The sequence below is a fragment of the Ceratotherium simum genome, chromosome 11, assembly GCF_057802395.1.
Source record: "Ceratotherium simum simum isolate JZ-2026a chromosome 11, ASM5780239v1, whole genome shotgun sequence".
NCBI classification, from domain to species: Eukaryota; Metazoa; Chordata; class Mammalia; order Perissodactyla; family Rhinocerotidae; genus Ceratotherium; species Ceratotherium simum.
This window is the reverse complement of record NC_141910.1, coordinates 31,850,598-31,873,092: the sequence shown is the minus strand read 5'-3', so window position 1 is coordinate 31,873,092 and position 22,495 is coordinate 31,850,598.

Sequence of the window (22,495 nt, the reverse complement as noted above, 5' to 3'; positions counted from 1 at the left end):
AAACCTCAGAATATTGGGTCTTAGGAAATGTAATGTATCCACCATTAAAGAAACAGACAAGGTATTTCAGATCAACTGGCTGAATTTACAAGGCTGAACAGAAGTTAGCCAGTTGGAGTAAGGGAAAGAGGAATATAAGAAAGGAAGGAAAAAGGTAAGTAATTCTAAACAGACTAAACTAAACCAAAAAGACGTGGTGGAAGGAAGTATAAAGTGTGTAGAGTTTCAGTAATCCTAGAGAGTAATACGCAGTGCAAGAATGGGTAGAAGGGGCAGGAAAGGAAGTCAGCATTCAGATGTCAACACGCACATGAGTAAATGGACTTCATCCTGTAGCTGCTGGGGAGGGAATTAAGAGGATTTTGGCAGGAGTGTGGTGAGATCAGACATGTAGTTCAGACAGATCCCCCACAGTTTCTGCATGGATGAGTTTAAAGGAGAAAGAAATAAGGCAAAGGAATCAGTGACGAGGCTGGAGGAGCGGGTGGGATCAGAGTGTGTGCATTTGGGGCAAGCGTGTGTGTGTGTGTGTGTGTGTGTGTGTGTGTGTGTCTGTGGAGGAGGGAAGCATAAATGATAGTTACATAGAACATAGAGGAAGCATTGATGAGTCAGGGAGGGAGGGGTTATTGTAGAAACGGTCTAGCTATTCTGTGGTAAGGAATGTATTGTCCGGACCAGAAGAGTGATGCACTCACCAGAAGCCCAGAAGGAAACTTGGTGTAGGTCCCTCAGATCTTTCTCTGGGTGGTGGAGAGGCCAGACTTTAGTAGATTGAGTGAATGAGAATTAAGAAGGGAATGTTGTGACACCTCTTTATAGATGTTTGAATAAAAGGCAATGCCTTTGTTCTGTGGGTTCTAAAGAACATGCCTCAGCATTGTGCCACCGAGGGGCCGGAAATCTGCCGTATCTATCCACAAACTGCCCTCCCGTAATGGATGAGAATTATCCTGGGATGTTAACTCTCTGATATTTCCAATCTACCCTACAATGGAGCAGATCACACTCCAATCTGCTCTGAGGCAGAGATTCTCACAAAGGAGATGGCACATATGAGAACTTCTGCAGGTGACTTGATGGTAGGCTGTGAGAACTCATAGTGGCTGAGGTAGGCAGGGAAGGCTAGGGCAATAGTTACTGAGGTGAATAAGACAAGATTTTTTTTCTTTATTCCTTTGCGTGTGTTTCTCTGATAGGAGAAACAAAAGAAAAAAATTAAGTGAGAAAAATGCCTGAACCCTGTTTCTGGGTGGGCAGGGTCTTGGGTGAGAGTAGGCCTGTGATTTATGTTGGTGGGGTTAGGGATAGAAGTGATTGACCTGGCCCAGAAAACCAGATGGAAAAACAAGTGGAATCTATCGAATGCTGGGTTTAGGGTAAAAGACACAACCTAAATGAAGCTTCAATGTAAAAGCACAGAGAAGAAGAAAGATAAATATTTGATAGGAGAGTGTAACCAGTGTAACCCAAGAAAGCACGTTCCAACAAACCACTTCGGAGGCAAAGGAGGCAGAGATCATGGAGTCCACAAAGTCATGGGACATCAATAGGAAGATATTTATCACTTTTTTGTAACAATCTGTTTTGCAAAATGGAAATAATTTTATTACCTTTTTATGATTATAAAGTCAGCCAGCGTTCTTATAGATAAGTCAAACAATTTAAAATAATGGTGTCATCTAACTTCCTGTTCTTCTGGGAGTTACTTCTAAAGTTAGATTCATGTTCAGTTTTATAGGGAAGAACACTTGCCTACTTCCTATTGCATCGTATTATGCAGCACATAATGCTTTAGAAGGGAAATAATATGATGTTTTCTTGTCCATCTATTTGTCATATTACTCATCACCTGAAACTTACCACAAAACTCTCCCCCATAGTTTAAATAAACCCCCACTGGACTTCTGAGTCATACTGCTTGGAATTTATAATTATAGTCTGGGAGAATTGCATTTATACCATGTTGAATTTTCCTATCAAAATTTCTATTTTACCACCTGTGTTCACTAGGAAAGAACATTGAGTGTAATCAAATAACAAATCATCTGTTGTAGTGGCCTTTTTCCTTTTATCTCTTAATATATGTTCTAATAAAAGTCTTTCTAAAATTGAACCATCGGGAATGATCCTAATTTGAACATGATGGGTTATGATTTTGATTTTAAGAATATGTTCTGCAGTTATTTCAATAAGGATGCACATTTCATTTATTTTTAGTTCATTATTTAATACAATGAGGTCTTGTAAAAACATTCAGAATCCTTTCTTTATTTGCCATCCAACACTTTCAATAGTGAAGGAATTATATGTTTATTGGGATATTTGATAAAATTTCCTGTGAATTTATGGGATCTGGGATTTCTTTAAGAAGCAGGTTTTTGACAAATACCTCACTGTTTAGTTTTCTTAATGTTATCCAGCTATTTTTTTTCCCTGTCTTCTTCAACTAGTAAGATTGGTTCATGTGGGCCACAGGGGTGCTGTATATCTAGGAATACAACTGTCATTCATATCGCATGTTTAGAGAAAGGCAAGGAGAAATTTCATAGAAAGAATGGAGGGGTGAGTGCATTTCTCGAAAAGAGTTGGAAGGAGAGCTGTGAAAAAGCAAAACAAAACAAAATTAATTTTTTTCTAAGTCTTGAGGAATAATCAGGCATATGAGTGAATCAACCTAGAGATCAGAAATAGAACCAGCTATGTGCGGTTATGTCATTTCTATAAGAAATAGTGTAAAGCTCTCCCCCCTCCTCCTGCCCCCACTGCTGCCGCAAGCCCTCTGATATGGCATTCCCTGCATATTGGCCTGTGTATTGAAAAGCCAAGTCACAATTTCTTTAGCATAGTTCTGGCAACATTGTGTTGCTCTGTCAGGCAGACAAATGTAGATAGTTCTTTGCTTGATCATTCTATCTGACAAAATGTTTGCTTCCATTTTAGTTGGTTTCCAAAAGTGAAGTAAGGAGTCCAGTCATTTATGCCATCTTTCACAGAGCTGGAGGGGAGTCTTTCTTTACAGCATGTAACCCTTGGCTGGGGAGACAGGAAGCTCTCAAGTAGGCTCAGAAGGTATTAAGTGTACGGGTGAAAGAAAGAGCCTGGACAAAGAATCCAGCTCTCAGAAGCTCTGGATGCTTCTGAGATTGGAGTCAAGGGCTAAGTGGAGAGGCAGGGAATGAGCAAGGATTGGAATGCGGGATACTCTGAAACTTTAGTCTAAAAGGTAAGTATTAACTATTTATTTCTTTTTTTTTCAAAATTTTTAAATTTTCCCCATGTGCTTCTGGATATCCTCTTCTGTGTGGAGTCAGAAGTCCTCAAAAATTCCCTAAAGGCTAATTTTATATATTTAACTGTTAGGACACAGCCTCAGACATAGGACCCAATTTCAATCATAAATTTGTTGCCTATAAGAGTGGAACAGTATAGATGATCATTATCAATGTTCTCAATTTTCCACAAAGCTGTAAGAAAGTTATCTATTTAGAGAGAGTGGAGACAGATTGGGGGTGCATCGTTAAGATTTGCAGAAATTATTCAGGAGATTTGGAAAGAAAGCAATGATTAAGAATAATTTAAAGAATTGTCAGGCAAAGCTATAAGTTCCCCTGAATTTGGAAACATTTAATTGGTAGCACTTCCAATCTACTTTTTTTGTTAGCTTGCTTGTCTGTTTTTGGTATTTTTGGTATTAGTTCAATGAGTTGATATTGGTAAAGAGAAAAAAATGATAGCAGTTTTGAAGAAGTGGGTTTGCAAAGTCAGAAAGAACCCAGATGAAAAAGGGAATTTTTTGGTATCCTCAAAAAAAGAGGTCTTAGGAAAGCTTTGATGTGGCTGCTGCCATTATTGTTGTCATAATCACCTTGTTACTATCATTGCTGTCTCGCTTTGTTTTGTTTCCTGATGAATAAAAATTATATTAAAGATATCCCAATATTTCACAATTGCATGGTGTTTTTAACTGCTTAAGAAAACACAGTTGAATAAGTCTCTTTTGTCTATGTGGTTATTTGGTTCTGTAATTCGAAGTTACCTGGATAAGGTCACAGTGCTAGAAAGCCCCAAAGCCAGGACTAGAAGTCGTTAGCTTTGTCTTCTACACCAAGACATCTGCACACTTCTTAGCCTAGAGTCCTAGCCCCTCAGAGGTCACTCAGAGGCTTGTATAAGTATTTCCAAAAAAGAATGAATAAATTTTATAAATCAGGACATTCTAATGTGTCTATGAGTTGTAATGAGTAAGCCAATGTGATAGTTCATTATTATTATTATTTATTTATGTATCTTACTATTATAAAAGTTATATCTATAAAAATACAAGTTATTTTGTTCACATAAAGAGAATAATAGACATTTTTCTCACTTAATATGTGTTGAAGTTCTTTCTATATTAGGAAGTACAGATTTGCTCCAGCTATTTTTTTTTTTTGGTGAGGGAGATCAGCCCTGAGCTAACATCCGTGCTAATCCTCCTCTTTTTGCTGAGGAAGACCGGCTCTGAGCTAACATCTATTGCCAATCCTCCTCCTTTTTTTCCCCCAAAGCCCCAGTAGATAGTTGTATGTCATAGTTGCACATCCTTCTAGTTGCTGTGTGTGGGACGCGGCCTCAGCGTGGCTGGAGAAGCAGTGCGTCGGTGGGCAACCGGGATCCTAACCCGGGCTGCCAGCAGCGGAGCGCACCCACTTAACCGCTAAGCCACGGGGCCTGCGCATTGCTCCAGCTATTTTTAAGGACTGCATAGAAACATACCATATGGATATACAATGATTAATTTATCACAGTTAATTATACCTTCCTTCTTGAAACACTCTCTTTTCCAGGCTTTCATGGCTGTTCTTAATCTATCTTCCTGTCTGCAACTCTGCTGCTTAATATTGAAACAATCCTGAGACAGTTCCTCCCTTTCTCTCTACTTTATCTTCTTCCCAGATGATAGCCAGGCATCCAATGCCTTTAGATATTATTTATATTCCAATGACTCCTAACATTCTATCTCCAGAGTTGGCATCTCCATCTGGATCATATATCAATATCTAATAGGAATCTCAAAATTTTCACAGAAAAAACAGAATTCTTCATCCCTAGTGCAAACTTCCAACCCACACCATACTGTTCCGCTTCTTCATGGCAGTATATAATATTACCATGTTCCCTGTTCCTTACATAAAAATGTAACGGTCCAACTTTAATTCTCGTCATTATCTCACTTCCCACATCCAATTTGTCTGCAAGTCCCATTAGCTGTTCCTTGAAATATATTCTAAATCTCTCTACTTCTCTTAATTTTCTCCATAATTCAAGCCACTGTCACCTCTCACCTATACTAAAGCTATAGATTTTTTTCCTTCTTTCTTCCTCTCTATTCACAATCCAATCTATACATCACACCTAAAGAGAGAATCAGATTACACATTCCCCCAATTCCACAATTTCAGTGTCTTTCCACTGTACCTAGGATAAAATCCAAACTCCTTGCAGTGACCTAACAAGCCCTTTCTGAGTTGGCCCTTACTTACGTTCTCAGCCCCATCTCATAAAACTTATGCCCAAAAATGTGAGCTGGCCTTTCCAGCTGCAATTCATTCCTTCATCTAAAGATGGGAGAGCTAAAGACTACATTTCCTGGACTTCCTTCCAGCTTTGTTTCTGGATGAATATCAGGATTGCTAATCAGATGCTTGTGCAAGCGTTTGGAAGATAAAAGTGAGACAGTGGGCATCTTCCTGCCTTTTCCTTCTGTCAAGCAAATTTGAGGACAAAGGGTTCTCACAGCAATGTTCAAGTATCCATTCTCCAGTTTCCTGGAGGTTGAGAGGCAGGTGTGGTGGAGGCAGTGGCCAGATTTCTCTTTCCAGTGTCTGGTCACCAGCTTGGTGAGTGTCGAACATCAACAGCTGTGTAATTTATCCTACTTCGCTTCATGGGAGCTTTTGCAGCATGTGCTGGAACTCACCAGATCCAGTGGTAGTCTCAAAATTCTTAGGTCCACTTGCAGGCTAGTTCTCTAGTATATTGGCAGCCATTCCTAGAAACCCAGCCTGCTCCTCCAAAAATTAGAAAGCCCTTAATTCCCCTTAAAAATTCTGTTCTGCTTAAGAGACCTAGCATGTTGCTTTTTATCAGTGCAGAAAATTCACTGAAACATGTACAAAACTAGTCTTCATTTACTGTGTCTTTGAACTGGCTTTTATCTTGAACACTCTACTCCCAAACTTTGCAGAACAGCCTTCAAAGTATCCTTTAGCTTTCAGCTGAATTATCATTTCCTCAGAATGATTTCCCCTGAACATCCAATCAAAACTATTCCCTCAATATTTAACTTTCACATTGCTCTATTTTATTGTTTTACAACATTTATGTTTATAAAAGATGATTCTGTCCATTTTTGTTTAATTTTTATTCTTTGTCTCTCTCTAGCTCCCTCTGTGCCATTAGAATATAAATTCCATGACAGCAAGCACTTTTCCTGTCTTTTTACTACTGGGTTCTCAGCCCTAGAAAAGAACCTAGAATATAAGGATTGAATATTTGTTCAGTAAGTGAGTGAATGAATGAATTTATTTCCATTTTTCTGGTAATATAAAGAATTTGTGAGTGAACATCCTTGCAAAGACCATTGTTGTATACTTATGCAAGTATATCTACAGGGTAACATTCTAGAAGTAGGATTTTTGGGTAAAAGGGTACATGTATTTTTTAATTTGTGTTTATTGCCAAATTCCTTTCAAAAAATTTACACCAATTTCCACTCCCATTAATAATATACAAGTATCCATTTAACCAACATGAGCCACAAGATTAAGTATTACCAAATTTTTAAACTATTGTCAACCTGAAAGATGAAACAGGTTGTCATTGTAGTATAATTTATATTTTTTATAAGTACATGTGTTTTGCCCATTTTCTGTTTTTTGAACTATTTGGTTATTAAGACAATTAACATTTGTCAATTGTGTTGCAACTTTTTAAAATTAATCTTTTGATTTTGTTTTTGATAATATTCTTCCAGGCAGGTGCTCTTATTTTTTTTTTTTAAGTAGTGAAATTTGTTCCTTTTCTTTTGTGGCTTTTGGTTCAGTTCTCATTCTTGACACTAGTCTTCCATAGGATTTTATCTCTGTGTCAGATTTTTTTGTTTATTTTGCTTTGTTTTGAATTGTGGAAATTTCAAGCTTACGTCAGACTTGCAGAAAGATACAGCCTTGTGCTCTTGGGGATAATACTTTTGATTGCTTTTGATAAAGGGAGTCATTCTAGCATAAGCTCCAGATCAACTTTAAATGATTTCCTATTTTCTCTAACTTTATTTCTCCTTTACTTCTCCTTTCACCTTTATTATGTCCGTACGACTATTTGTCTATATCATTTAGTCAAGTCTGGCTGTGAGTAATAGAGAATCAAAATAACAGTGGCGTGAATGAAATAAAAATCTATAAGCAGTCCAGTGCTAGTATCTGGACTCCTCTACTCCATGAAGTCTTTGGGCAACCCGGTTCTTTCCAGTTAATTTTTTTTATATCCTTGAGCTGATCTTTGGATCATTCACATGGACAAGTTGTCGACAGATATCTATGTTCCTGAAACTAGAATGGAGAAAGGAACGATTAAGGAGGAACAGAGGTTGCTATCAGCACTTTCTCTTAAGGAAAGCTCTGACAGCTGTTGCAGGACATTTCTGCTTTCGATGGCATCAGACGGGATTTAGTAACGTGTCCACATCCAACAATGCTGGGAATTGTCCATCTTGGTGGCCATTTTACTTGCTATAAATGGAGAAAAGAAAAACAGCTAATTTTGTCTGACGAAATTAACTATTATTTGTTTATATAGTTTTTCTTTCTACCTAGCTCTTCTAGGTTTTCTGAATTTTTTCCCTAAGGGCCCAGGAGATAATAAGAATAATGTATTTTTATAAATTCATAAAGGCATATTCATCAAATTTAAGGTTAGTCAACACAAGTGAAAGGGCCAGAATTCAATAATATAAGGAGAAACTTTCATTTTAAATTTCAGTATATCTATCAACCATCTGTTTCCCAGGACAACTCTTGAATACAAGTAGTATAACACCTAATAATTAAAACAAATTAATAACATCTTTAGAAGAAAGTATGCTAGATTATAATCCAATTTAATATTGTAACAAATTGGAATTATAGCTTTCATGTTACTTGCTTAATTTTTATTTTATTGATAACATTTTGATATGGCTGTAATTTGCACTATTATATTCATTTCAAAAATTAAGATGAGAGATAAAAGTTAGCTATTTTTCCTCAAATATATACATAAATTTAAAAATGTGTTTGAATTAGAGCTATTAACTATATTTTTCTTTTCTTTTTTTTTTTTTGTGAGATCAGCCATGTGCTAACATCTGCCAATCCTCCTCTTTTTTTTTTTTTTTTGGCTGAAGAAGACTGGCCCTGGGCTAACATCTGTGCCCATCTTCCTCCACTTTATATGGGACACTACCACAGCATGGCTTGCCAAGCAGTGCATCGGTGCGCACAGCAGATCCAAACCGGCGAACTCTGGGCCGCCGTGGTGGAGCGTGCGCACTTAACCACTTGCGCCACTGGGCCGGCCCCTATATTTTTCCGTTATTGTTGGGAACCACCTAAACTCTGCAGCCTTAGTTGTTTGACTTATATAATGGGGACTTTTCTCTTTATATCCTGGAATGTTTGCTTTTCAACCAGCTTATCTTTTTCATTCCTTCCAGTATTATTACTTATTATAACTTTTGTTTCTGTGGTTTATGAATTCCATTTTAGTATAATTTTATCTAAACATTTTTGCTAATGTTAACATAAAAAGATGGCACACTTTATTATAACTCATTATTTTCAATTTTCTTGACTTGATGCAAATGTTTACAAATATTTTCACTTTGATTTCTACAACTGTGCTAAATATTCACCTGTGGTATCCTAATTAGAAGATATTATTTCAGGAACTAATACTACCAGTCTAAAAATAATCACCGCTGTTCTCGTTTCTTGCTTGTTCATTTTTACAAGTCATTCAAATTTATTTGATCTCATAAAATTATATTCTGCAAAACTTGTGCTTCTCAGAAACTCAGTTGGAGACAAGGAAAATGGCACTGCTACAATAGGTGTTGTTTCAGTTTTATTATTTGGTTCACTCAGTATTAAGGTGAGGATCTAATTCAGGGCTACCACACGGAAAGCAGGAGAAATCTATTTGTATCATCTTAATTTTCCTGGCTTATGTTAAACATCTTTTAGGTATAGAATGATTAGACTGTCACTTGCTCACAGAGCTGTCAAGGAAACAGATTCTTCCCAGGGATCTGGTAACATCATTCGTTTACCAGAGTCTGGGGCCTCTTTATTAACGGGGATGTCTGGGGACAATTACTGGAATGTCCGGCTGCCTCGATGTGACTTCCTTATCATTACTTAGTACTTTCTTTCTGAAGATTTTAGATTAATTCTCACTATCTTTTCACATATAAGCTAAGTTAACATGCCTCCGGTATGAACCGTTGTTATGTAATAGCAATGAATAAACTTTCAGGCATTTATATTTGCATATTCCGCTGTTGAAGAATACACAATTTAAGATTATGGATATTTATCTTTGCAAAATGCTTTGTAAAGCTATAAGTTATGATGTAAACTTTAATTCAAAGTGATAATGAAACTAATTAAAATTATTATTATATGTCAGAAACAGTAGTATAAATCTAATAATTTAAATGTGATTCCTGATTTTACCTAATCAGCTTTGACATATAATCTTTCAAACAAAAACTTGATCTGAGTCTTACTTATATCCAAACAGTCACTATACTACTAGAATTTGTCATTTACTCATTGTAAGCTATGCTCAATAAAAAGAAATGCTCTTATTTAAGTGAGGCAGCCAGTTATGATGAAATAGCATTGAGTTTACAGCCCAATGGGTTTTCATCCTAACTCTTCCTTTAACAGACTCAGTATGACATTGAGACAGTTACTTTAATGTTCCTGGATCCATTTTCCTCATCTGTCAATTGGGGACAGTGTTATCTGCCTTGAAATGTTATTTTAAGGATTAAATAGGTGGAAATATACAAAATATATTAACACAGGTACAGTGCCTGCCACGTAGCAGGCAAATCACCTCGTAAAGTTTCATCCCCGTTCTCTTAGTCCCAATTTACATCAAGTTAATTCTACATTATATTTTCTCTCCATTTAAACTGTTTCTTTTTCCTTGAGATGTTTTCACCATCACGGCTACTACTTTATTTGTGGCATTATTTCTTCACAGTTCCATCAAACTGACCAATGAAATTGTGCTGAAAGCTGATAGAATCCTTTAAATGCTCACCTTTTCTTTCTCCTTAGAGGAGGAAATATACAATCTATAAATCAATGTTAATTAAGAAATTAATTAAAATGTTTTATTATGTTAGAGATATGATGGTTAAAATTTGATTATAAGGAAATAAATGAGAACTTATAATTACATAAAATCTAAAAAGAAAATTGAGATGCTGAACTCAAAAATAGTGGAGATGTAAAATAGTTTTAAAGAGGTATTATTTTTCACTTTCTTTTACCTCATCCTCAGTGTACAGTTCATTAGCAAGTCTTTCTGGCCAGAAAATATAGGTTAGATCTTCTAGTTTCCTAAGATAGATAGACTCATTTTATTTGTGAAGCCTTCACAAATATAAAGTCAAGTTTTTACAATGTGTAAATTTTTATTAAGCTACAAACACCAGGATACATAAAGTACAGTGTAACTTTCTGCAAGTAAGAAATATGGCATAAGATCAGCCAGGAACCAGGAAACACTTCCAGGAATATATAAAGAAATGCAGGGCAAGTAAACTGTATTCTCCTGAAAGGTAATGAGGCATTGAAAGGTGACCAAGTGAAAAATACAATACTTGTGGAAGATCTTCACAATATTCTTTAAACTTGCTTTGCAAACAGTTGTTTACATGGTAATTCCCTTTAGTTTAACACGCAAAAATTCGTTATTCAAATTTGTGTCTCAGACACCAAAAGGTTGAGGACTGCTGTTCTATAAACATGAAATCTAGTCGGAAAGGCAGGAAATATTTAAGGAATGGTGAGAGACATTTAAGTACGAAAGTGAAAGATGCCAATTCAAGCTGGAACCACAGAAAAAAAGAGCAGGTCAATGTGGGTTGCACCTGTTTTATTGTTTGTTCTTCAGAATATCACAGTTAAGTGATATTTGAATACATCTTTTAGAAATTGGTTAATGTGAAAAATATTTTGATTGGTTACAAGAGGGGAAAAGGCATTTCTATAAAGAATGACTGTGCAAAGACTCGGTTTTAGGCATAGGAGTCACAGTGGAGGTCAGTGGCTAAACATAATTATATGATTTCATGTGAATAAAAAGTGAAGCACAAAGGCCTAGAAGCCAGATGGAAAAATAGGGAAAAGACATGAACAGACAATTTTTTTTAAAGGATATATATAATCAATCCTTAAACATATGAAAAAATATTCAAAATCAATCACAATTACAGAATTATTTTTCAAAATTAATAGACAAAAAACACTAAGAAACCATTTTTCTCCCATCAGATTGCTGAAACCAGCAGTTATTAAAAAAACTTAATGGGGCCACCCCAGTGGCCTGGCAGTTAAGTCGAGCACTCCGTTTTGGCGGCCCGGGGTTTGCTAGTTCAGATCCTGGGCGCACAGCGACGCACCACTTGTCAAGCCATGCTATGGCAGCGTCCCGTATAAAGTAGAGGAAGATGGGCACAGATGTTAGCCCAAGGCCAATCTTCCTCAGCAATAAATAAATAAATAAGTAAACAAACAAACAATGATTCACATTATCTCCAGGAATTAGTATTTTGAGAATTTTTTAACTTTGTGAATTGATAAAATTGTATCTTATTTTGCTCTTTATTAGAATTTCCTTGATTATGTTTGAGGTTGAATTTCTTTTCTTATTTTTATTATCCATATATATTTCCTCTTTAGTGAAATGACCGTCTATTGTCTATTTTTATTGTCTTCTCCTTATTGACTTATAAGCAATCTTTATCTATAAGGACACTAAACCTTTGTAGGTTATATGTGTTGAAAAATCCTCTCCCACTTTAAGTATAGCTGCCCCATTCTTTCTTTCAGTTTCCACTTTTATGGAATATCTTTTCCATCCCTTCACTCTGAGACTATGTGTGTCCTTAAAGCTGAAGTGAGTTTCCTGTAGTCAGCATACACTCGGGTCTTGTTTTTCATCCACCCAGCCAATCTACATCTTTTGAATAGAGAAATCAAAATCATTTTCATTTAGAGTAATTATTGATAGGTAAGGCTTACTAATGCCATCTTACTAATTGTTTTGTGGCTGTTTTGTAGTTCCCTTATTCATTTCTTCCTCTCTTGCTGCCTTCCTTCCTGAACTGATGATTTTCCATAGTGGTATGCTTTGATTCCTTGCTCTTTCTCTTTGTGAATCTACTATAGGTTTTGCTTTGTGATTACTGTGAGGCTTACATAAAACATCTCATAGATATAACAATCTATTTTAAACTGACTGATAACAGCATAACTTTGAGATGCATACAAAAACTCTACCCTTTACTCCCCCACTTTTATACTTTTGATGTCACAATTTACCTCTTTTTATATGCATTCATTAGCAAATTATTGTAGCAATAGTTATTTTTAATACTGTTGTCCTTTAATCTTTATACTCAAGTTAAATGGTTAACACTCCATCATATTACAGTATTAGACTATTCTGAGTTTGACTATATATTTACCTTTACTAGTGTGTTGTATATTTTCATATTTTTTCATGTTGCTAATCAGCATCTATCACTTCAGCTTCAAGAACTCCATGCAGCATTTCTTATAAAGCAGGTCTAGTTATGATGAATACCCTCAGCTTTCACTTGTCTGGGAAAGTCTTTAACTTTCCTTTATTTTTGAAGGACAGCTTTGCTAGGTATAGTATTCTTGGTTAGCAGTTTTTTTTTTTTTTTTCTTTTAACACTTTGAATATATTATTGTACTCTCTCCTGGCCTGTAAGGTTTCTGCTGAGAATCTGCTGATAGCTTTATGGTGGTTTACTTGTAAGTTACTAGCTTTTTTTCTCTTGCTGCTTTTAAGATTCTTTGCCTTTGATTTTTGACACTTTTATTATAATGTGTCTTTGTGAGGATCTCTTTAAGTTTATTTTGTTTGCTTGCCTGTGAACTTTGTGATCTTGGTTATCCAAATAGCTCCCCATATTTGGGAAATCATCACTCATTATTTCTTTAAGTAAGCTTTCTGCCCCTTTCTTCTCTTCTCCTTCTGGATTCCAATAACTTGAAATTTTTTTTTGATGGTATCTCATAGATTTCGTAGGCTTTCTTCACTCTTTTTCATTCTCTTCTTCTCAGATTTCATTGAATTGTCTCTCTGTCTTTTCTTTCAGTTTAACGAGTTTCCTTAAAACAGCTGCTTTGAATTCCTTCAGGTAAATCACAGATCTCCATGTCTTTGTGATCAGTTACTGGGAGATTATTATGATGCTTTGGTGTTGTCATATTACATTGATTTTCTTTTTTCCTTGAAGTTTTGGGTTGCTGTCTTTGCATTTGAAGCAGCAGTCACCTCTTCCAGTCTTTAATAACTGCCTTCAGGAGAGAGAGATACCTTCCATCTGCCCTGCTAGAGATACTGAGGCTAGCTCAGATGTTCTATGGGAATACCTGCTCCATGCTTCTTGCTCCTTCTTGTGGCATAATTCTTAAACTTGTGTGCCTTCTCAGGATCCTGCAATATACCAGGCCAAGTGCTGACAGCCTCTCTTTTGTTTTTCCAAAGATGACACTAAAGCTCAAGTTTGTAATCACTTCCTAGCCCACAGATTTGAGCCAGCTTTCTGTAGGGGCTCACTAGCCATATGCCAAAGTTATCTCACCACAACTGTCAGTAGCACACACAGGGAGCCAGCCAAAGGGTGAGGGTGTGTGTGGTTGAGGCACAGGGAGTGCTGGGGATGTCCCTGGGCCATTTGGGGGTCACTGGGTGAGGCATTCCCAGTGGCTCATGGGTGGGCTTTTTGATGGAGTCCACAATGCAGTTAGTAGGATCTGCATCCCTTTCATACCCTCCAAGAATCCTATCGACCAGTCTTCCAGTCTCTTTCTGTTCACCAGACATAGAGCTCAGGATTCAGTTCTTTGGATAAGCTGAGAGAGAAATGAGCCCCTTTGGTAGTGTCCTATACAACTGGGGAAGCTGGGTGCTCATTCACATGCTTTCTCTTTCTCCCACAGGAGAAATCACGGGTCAAGAAGATCTTTCTTGGCCCTAAACTGTGCCAGCTTGGGAGAGGAGTGAGTGGGTAAAATCAGGCTATTCCTCTTATCCATTCCAATGTGTTTAGACTCATAATTTTTTGCTCCATTGGTGTGCTGGAAATTCTCCTCTGGAAACCTGGATTCCACAAAGTCTCTCTCATTCATGGGTGATTGTCTAAGACAGTGTTTTCCAGGGAATCCCAGGCCACAGCCAAGGTGGCCTGGAGCTAGTTCATGGACCACTGCAGAGTATACAGCAGGACTGTGGTCTCTCTGCCTATAACTTGATGCACAAGTGGGAGAGACACCTTCCTGGTCCTTTGGCATATGGTGCTGGATCCCACAGCTCTCTCGAAGGCACTTGTGTTCATGGCTGGATGCTAAATTCTTTTGTTGAAGAGGGGGACAAATTGAGGGTGAGGGATGTCTTATGCTGCCATGATGCCGACATCACTTTTAATATTTTTCTTTTGACATTTAAGTACTGTGGCTGGATAAAATGCAGAACACCCAGTTATATTTGATTTCAGATAAACAACAAATGGCTTTTTAGTATAATTACATTCCAAATATTGCTTTGGACATACCTATATTAAAAGTTAACTGAAGTTCAAACTTAACTAGATATCCTCTATTTTTGCTTACTACAACAATTAACCCTACATTTAAGTTCTTACCCCATCTCTGTGTGTGTGTGTGTGTGTGTGTGTGATGTAGAGTTCCACTTTTAATCTTTTTCCTCATTTCTATACTATTATTTCATGCTTTATTTGTCATCAACTTTCTGTCTCCACTTCTCTTCCATGCTGAATTTGAAGTGTATATTAGTTCCTTATTATATTTAATTTAAGAGTGCAGAGGTAGGCTGTCTAGGCTGCTAAGGTGGTGTTACCATCCTCAACTCTTGTCTTCATATTTGTGTCCAAACTATAGTTCTAACTCTTTACATAAAGATTGAATCTAGAGTGGCAGGAAAGAAAAAAAGAAAGAGTAGTAAGTCCACATTAATTTAAAGAACATGATTTGGAAGTGAAATACATAATTTCTATTGACATCCTGCTCCCCAGAACTTATGGCCACATCTGGATAGAAAGAAAGCTGCAGAACATTTAGCTGCACAGCCATTCCTTATTCAATTCTGTCATATAGAAGAAGGGGAAAAAGACTTTTGGAGAAAGTTAGTAATCAGAGTCACAATATTTTTTATACATCATCTTCTGTGACACCAGGAAACAACTGTAAGCTCATATTTCAGTGTGTAATTTATTAGCCAGAATTCAGGAAATACATTCTCATGTCACCATGACATTCACACCTTTTAACCTTCAGACGAGTAGTCATTTTATAAACACTTTATGTCTGAAAGTTAATTGAGGTCAGAAGTACCCATATTCTTGTCCTTGAAGCTATACGAGCATGATTCTGCCTAGTATTTTTACTTAATACATTTTTTAATAATGTTTTCTGATCAGACACACTCCAATGCCAGCTGATAATTAGATTTCTAAATACTTTCATTCCGCCTCTTGCTGAGCTCCATCAGCCTGTCTTAATAATGTAAATTATTTGCAAAACTTGTATACCTAATCTCATTATATAAAAAGCGTCTTTATTTTTGAGGCAACTGAAAAGTTAAATGTCTATAAAAGCTCTCTCATAAGGTTTCAAACAAAATACAACCCAGGGGTAACCTACTTAATTGTATTCATTCTACTGCCAAAATCACTCCCTGTAATCAGAGGTTTTCCCTCTGTGATTGAATTTATCAACTGATAGGGGCTCAAAGAGCACACTAGAATTATTCCTTGCCAAACCTAAATCGGAGGTTTATATATTCAAAATGAACATGTTTTAGTCAGCCATCATTTATGTTATTTAACATTTATGACAAATATGACACTGTACTAGACATTGTGTGGGATATGGAGTTGACTTTACACAATGCCGAACATCCAGGTTACTAATGGGAAATAAATAGGTTTTAATAGGCAGATTACTATAAGAGAGGTACTAGTTGCAATGTCGGGACACTGGAGGAAGAGATTATTTCTGACTGCAAGTGTCTGTGAAGGTGCAGATGAGGGAGAAATATGATGAGGACGGCCTTGAATGATTAATTGATGCACAGGATGTGATATGGAAGATGTTTATAACCTTCTAATCAGAATTTTATAAAGTCTCCTCCTTGCCTTAGTAATTCAATAAGCAGATAATCCCGGGCCTAGTTATGCAAATGAGTTACAGAAATCTTCACCCACCAACCATAATACATATCATATGCTTAATTTTACTTTTGCATTAAAAATGGTATTTTATACAGATTTTTGATATTTATACAAGGTCTAATTAAATCAGTGTTAAAACATGTGAGAAAATCAAATAAATATCAAATGGTTAACTTATTTGGATATGCTTATTAACTTGTATCATAATTCTTGACAACGTAATGACATTAAAATTATATATCTGTAAAGAAGAAATTTATTCAAGATCCAAATAAAAAGGGGCTGGATTCCCAACTATGTCAATAAATTTCATGGCCAGATTTCCCTTAGAAAATGCTCAGGAATGGACTTATTTCATTTTTTCTTCAAAACTAGGGATTTTTTTCTACTCTTTTTCCATTAACCAATTAACGTAAAGGCTAAAAGGTGACTCATATGCCACAACACAGTAAAAAAGAGCCTTTATAATGCATAAATAAATCTCCAGTCAAAAAATTAAAACATAGACAAGAACAAAAAGAGAAAAAATAATAAGAGTAAAAATTTGATCTTAAACTTCTACAAAATAGTTACTGGCTCTATATCTCCCTCTGCAAATACCACTTTTAGCAAAACATCACCTAAAATGAACTGCTTTGTAAGTGACTTTTGACGATAAGCCAAGGATATGTTGACTTTGTTAAGTGACTTTCAGTAGGAAAGTTCTGCCTCTTCAATGAGGCCTGCTACATTCTGTCCATTCCTTTTTTTATGCTAGGCTTAGAGATGTTAAGAACCTGTCTTACAAGGCTAGGATTTTAATCTAAGACTGTATGACCAGATCCATGCCTGAGAAGTGAGAGCCAGTAAGGAGAAAGAAGAAAAAGTGTAACTTTCTTTGGAAATTTCTTTAGACGTTAGAAAGAGTTCATATCCTACATTGAGATGGAACAATTTAGCTTGAGGAAAAAAGACAACTTCTATCAAGACAAAATGAAAAGAAATAAGATCGAATGCTGATGCCAATAAGAGGTTCACATGGGAGTAAACAGAAAGTACTATTAGCAAATGCCACCTGACAGTCCCTATTTTCTCTGTGAAATAGAGACAATGATATCTCAGCATGAGGGCAGAGACGATGGAGGAGGCAGGGCAAGATCTGCCTGCAATCATCATTGTGGGAACTAAGATAGAGAAGTTGTCTGAATCAGAATCACATAAGATTTCTGGGCAGCATTAGGGTCCAGTCAAGTTAAAGAACACGATTTGTGTAACCGTATTTTATAGGATTGAATGATTTTTCCCAGCCAAAGTGTCAATATGAGACAGGAAACTGTGGGTGACAAAGAGAATGTGTTTTGGAATAATACTCTTCTGGGATCAAATTTTTTCTCTTACCTTCTTGCTATGTGACCGTGGGCAAGATACTTAGCATGTCTAAACTCTACTCTCCCTGTCTGCAGCAGTGGAATAAGAGCACGTATATCACAGGGTTATGTGGGGATTAAATGAAACAATGCATATAAAGAATTTAGTGCAGTGTCTGGCACAGAGTAAATATTTAATAACAAAAGCCATTATAATAGAGGAAATAATGGTCACTAATAATAATTTGTTTGAATTTGTGAGTATTCAAGGGATTTAGTAAAAGGACAATACAAAATGGGAGTTAAAATACTAGATGAAAATGGATTAGAATAATCAATTTGGGATTAAAGGAATTGGGCCCTAGAGGCAAGATAAGAGTGGTAGTAGTTTTTCAAGCAACAAGGCCACAGGGGGCGCCGGAGGTCTGACATTGGTAAACGAATAAAGCATGGGGCTGACAATGGACTGATGCCCCCGATAGTATGAAGAAATGCAGAGGTCATTTTCTTCTTAATCACATAACGTCTATTAATATATTTTTATCATTTATTGTAAGTTCATTCTGTGCCTCTCTAAGCTTGTATTGTAAGCTATGATTATGCCAGAACATGGGCAGTATATTCTTATGCCAGTGCTGTACTTCAACTACAAACATAATAACTATGTGTTGAAAACCTAAAAAAGCATGTCATAGAATCTTTTATTATCAGTTCTTGGAACCTGAAAGATCTCATTTTACAGTTCAAATGGAAGCATTGGATAACAGCTGATTTTATATCAGTTAATTTCAAGTAAAGCCGTAAATATACTTTTAAAAAGCATACTTTCCTTTTAAAAGAGCTTTTTATTTATAAAGTATGAATACACAAGTAAAAATTACACCTCATCATTTAAATTTTATATAAAGTAAGAAGTGAAAATTTCAATTTCCTTACTCCCAAGCCTCTTTTTGCTGAACTCCTTTAATTTTTCGTTGCAAAAGAAAACCAATTTTCTTCTCTCTGTCTCTCTCTCTTTCTATCTCTAAATGTATCTTTCATCGATAGTTTTACTTATTGTCTCCATTTTTATTAAATTAGTTTTTTCTTTTAGAATCATCATCTACATTGGGGGTTGGCAAACCACCACCTGTGGGCCAAACCCAATTTTTATAAATAAAGCTTTATTGGAAAACAGTCATCCCCATTTATTTACATATTGTCTATGGCTGCTTTCATGATATAATGACAGTGTTGAGTAGTTGCAACTAATCATAAGACTGTAAAACCTAAAACATTTGCTATCTGGCCCGTTACAGAAAATATTTGTTGATCCTGATTTACTTAATTATCTGTTGTTTACATTTTTCACTAAACCTTGTGTTATGAGTGTCTTTTTAGGTCAGTATATATACAGTGGATGTGTCCTATTCATTTAAATTATTTTGGATTACACTCTGAATTGATATACATTAATTTGTTTATCACTGGTAGAAATTTAGATCTTTTCTAACTGTTAACATATGATAAAGTCACATTTATTAAGTGTATATTAACAGTTGACAGTGTATGGTATATATCTTTTAGAATGTTATAGAAAAGCAACAGCATTCTATTACGTATTCACAGATATTGTTTTATGAATATTCCAATTCATTACAAAATGAAAAGCACAAAGCATGAGAAAAATTCACATGAGTAAAAATAATATTATGGAAATGACTGTTAAAAGCACTAAAATAAAGTTAAATAATGATCCTCAAATTTTAAGAGTATTACACCATAGAGTATAACAAAGTTAGTGATTGCCTAGTTAACTACTCCACAGAGATTCCCCCCTCTTATCCTTATGAATAGAGCTACCATTTAGCCATGTCTCAGTTAAACGTACTTAGTATCCTAGGCTCGCACGCAGCTATGAATGGCCTTATATTACTGGTCTTTCCAAGTAATTATGGAAAGAAATGCAAACATGACATCTACAGGTTTAACAACCTTTTGATAACCTTGATTTGAGTAGCATTATGTTAAAGGCTTACATGTTGAGGTATGGTGGGGTGAAAAGTCATGAACCCTGATGGTGTATTGAGCCATATACCAGCCTTGAATTGTCTTATCCTGTGTTAAGTCTTTCTTCCTGTGTTTCTCCTTTACTTTCACACTACTTTTCACCACTACCTCACTCACAACACTTCTGACACCAGAAGTGTGGGTTTTTTCCCCAACACCAAGCAGTTCTGTGACACTAGCTGGATGTCCTACCATTTAACTCAATTCTGACACTACCTACCTGGAGATTCCACAGGTTAAAGGCTTACTCCCATTTGACTGCCCCTTACTTCAGATGCCAATCAGAAGTAGAAAGTCCCCAAGTTACCCACAACTTCTATCTGACTTGGCTACAAATTGGAGATTCCCATGATCTCCTCTCCCCTGGATTCTATTATTTGCTAGAGTGGCTCACAGAACTCAGGTAAACACTTACTTATGTTTACCAGTTGATTAAGTGATATGATAAAGGATACAGATGAACAGCCAGATGAAGAGATACATAGGGTGAGGTCTGAGAGGGTCCCAAGTGCAGGAGCTTCTGTCCCGGTGGTGTTGGGTTGTGTCACCCTCCAGTGCCTGGATGTATTCATCAACCTGGAAGCTCTCTAAACCCCATACTATTGGGCTCTTTATGGAGGTTCCATCATGTAGGCATGATCGATCATTAACTGCATTTTCAGTCCTTCTTCCTTCTCAAGAGAAAGGGGGGGGGGGTGCTGAATATTCTAGGCTTCTAATCTTGGCTTGGTCTTTCTAGCGACCAGCCGCCATCCAAGAGCCATCCAGGAGCCCACCCAGAGTCGACTCATTTGAACAAAAGACACTCTTATCACCCAGGAAATTACAAGGGTTTCAGGAACTCTGTGTCAGGAACCAGGATCAAAGACCAAATATTAGAACAAAAGATGCTCCTACTGCTCTTATCACTTACGAAATTACAAGGGTTTAGGAGCTCTGTGCCAGGAACTGGGGACAGAGACCAATATACATTTTCTATTATCTCACATATCCTTGACATTGATGACATGGGGCAATTGAGCCTGTATCTTTTTTGAGCCATGGCAGAACTTTTTGTTACTTGAACCAGATGTAGTCCTAACAAGCAACCAGCAATCTATAATGTGCTACAGTTAGCTCCATTAGGCCATTATTAACTTTCTATGTGAGCACATTTTTTCCCCTAATGACTGTAAGAATCTTGAACATAGGAAGTTTTTATAAAGTAGGTATTTAATACACATCCACAGCTTTAAATACTATTTACATTTCGACAGTTCCAAAATTTCTATTTCTAAACAGAAATTATCTTCTTAGATCAAACCTTATATAACCAACAGATTTTGGATGTATGACACAAATCCAAAACTGAATGCTTAATCTTACCTGCCAAATCTTTCTCCTCCTTTAAAATCTCCACCCACTCTGTTACTCAGGCAACAACTTGGGTCACTTCCTCTTCACACCCAACATTACCAAAATGCAAAGTGCCACCAAGATCTCTGAAGTCTACTTCCAAAATTTTGCTAGCCCCTTCTCTCCACCTCTATTTCAACACCATAGAACATGCCATCATCTCCTACCGCTGCCTCTGTAATTCTTTCCCTAAAATCTCTCCCTAAATTAAACACCCAATTGCCCTTCTACTCCCCTCCAACTGATTTTCTGTACAAGATTGATCCTTTAAAAATATAAGTTGAACGTGAGTCACTACCTCTCTTAAATGCTTTCAAAGACTTTCTACCACACTATGAAAACGTGATCTCAAAACACCTTATATGACCAGCTCCTGCTAACTTCTCAATCTGATCTTATTTTCCTGCTTGTTCATTATGTTCAAGGAATCATGTGTTCTTTCAACTCCTAAAAGACTTTAAATTCTTTTCTACCCATGAGACTCTATACATGCTGCCCCCTTCACTGAATGTCACCCTGGATAACTATTACCTTTCCCTCAGGAAGGTCTTGGTTTTAACATTATGTCCTTCCCTAGAAAGCCCCTCAGTGATATTCAATCTAAGTTAATAGTTCCTCCCCATTCTCACCACTTATGTAATTAGACTCTTTGATAGCTCACAGCACCATTACTTTTTCCTTAACAGCACTTTGTTAACAAAGTTGGAGGCCTTCTCCGTTTGCTTCAACACTGTAGACTCAATCTACTGTGTATGACACAGTAGATGTTCAATAAAAGTATGAAAATGATCGATGAACGTATGACAGAGTAAGTTTGCTGAAATGCATTACCATTGGTTGCATTAAAGGATTTCAGAACGAACAGGGCACAATGAATACTACCAAGACATTATTCATGTTTCCAGAATGTTTTGATACCATAGAATCTGGGTCCTTAAAATTCAATGAAACTATGGGGTTCAATACTTGGTTCTTGCTGCCTTTCTTTTTCTTTCTTATAGACAAACATACACTCAGTAGTCACCACTTAGGGGGCATATTGGCAGTTTGGAAATCTCCCCAGGTTACTGTGAACACTACATCCTAAAATCCTCTGCTATCAAGTTCGTGGGTAATGGTAACCACGGGAAATGGGGTTAGGGACGTGATTGAATAATTTGAG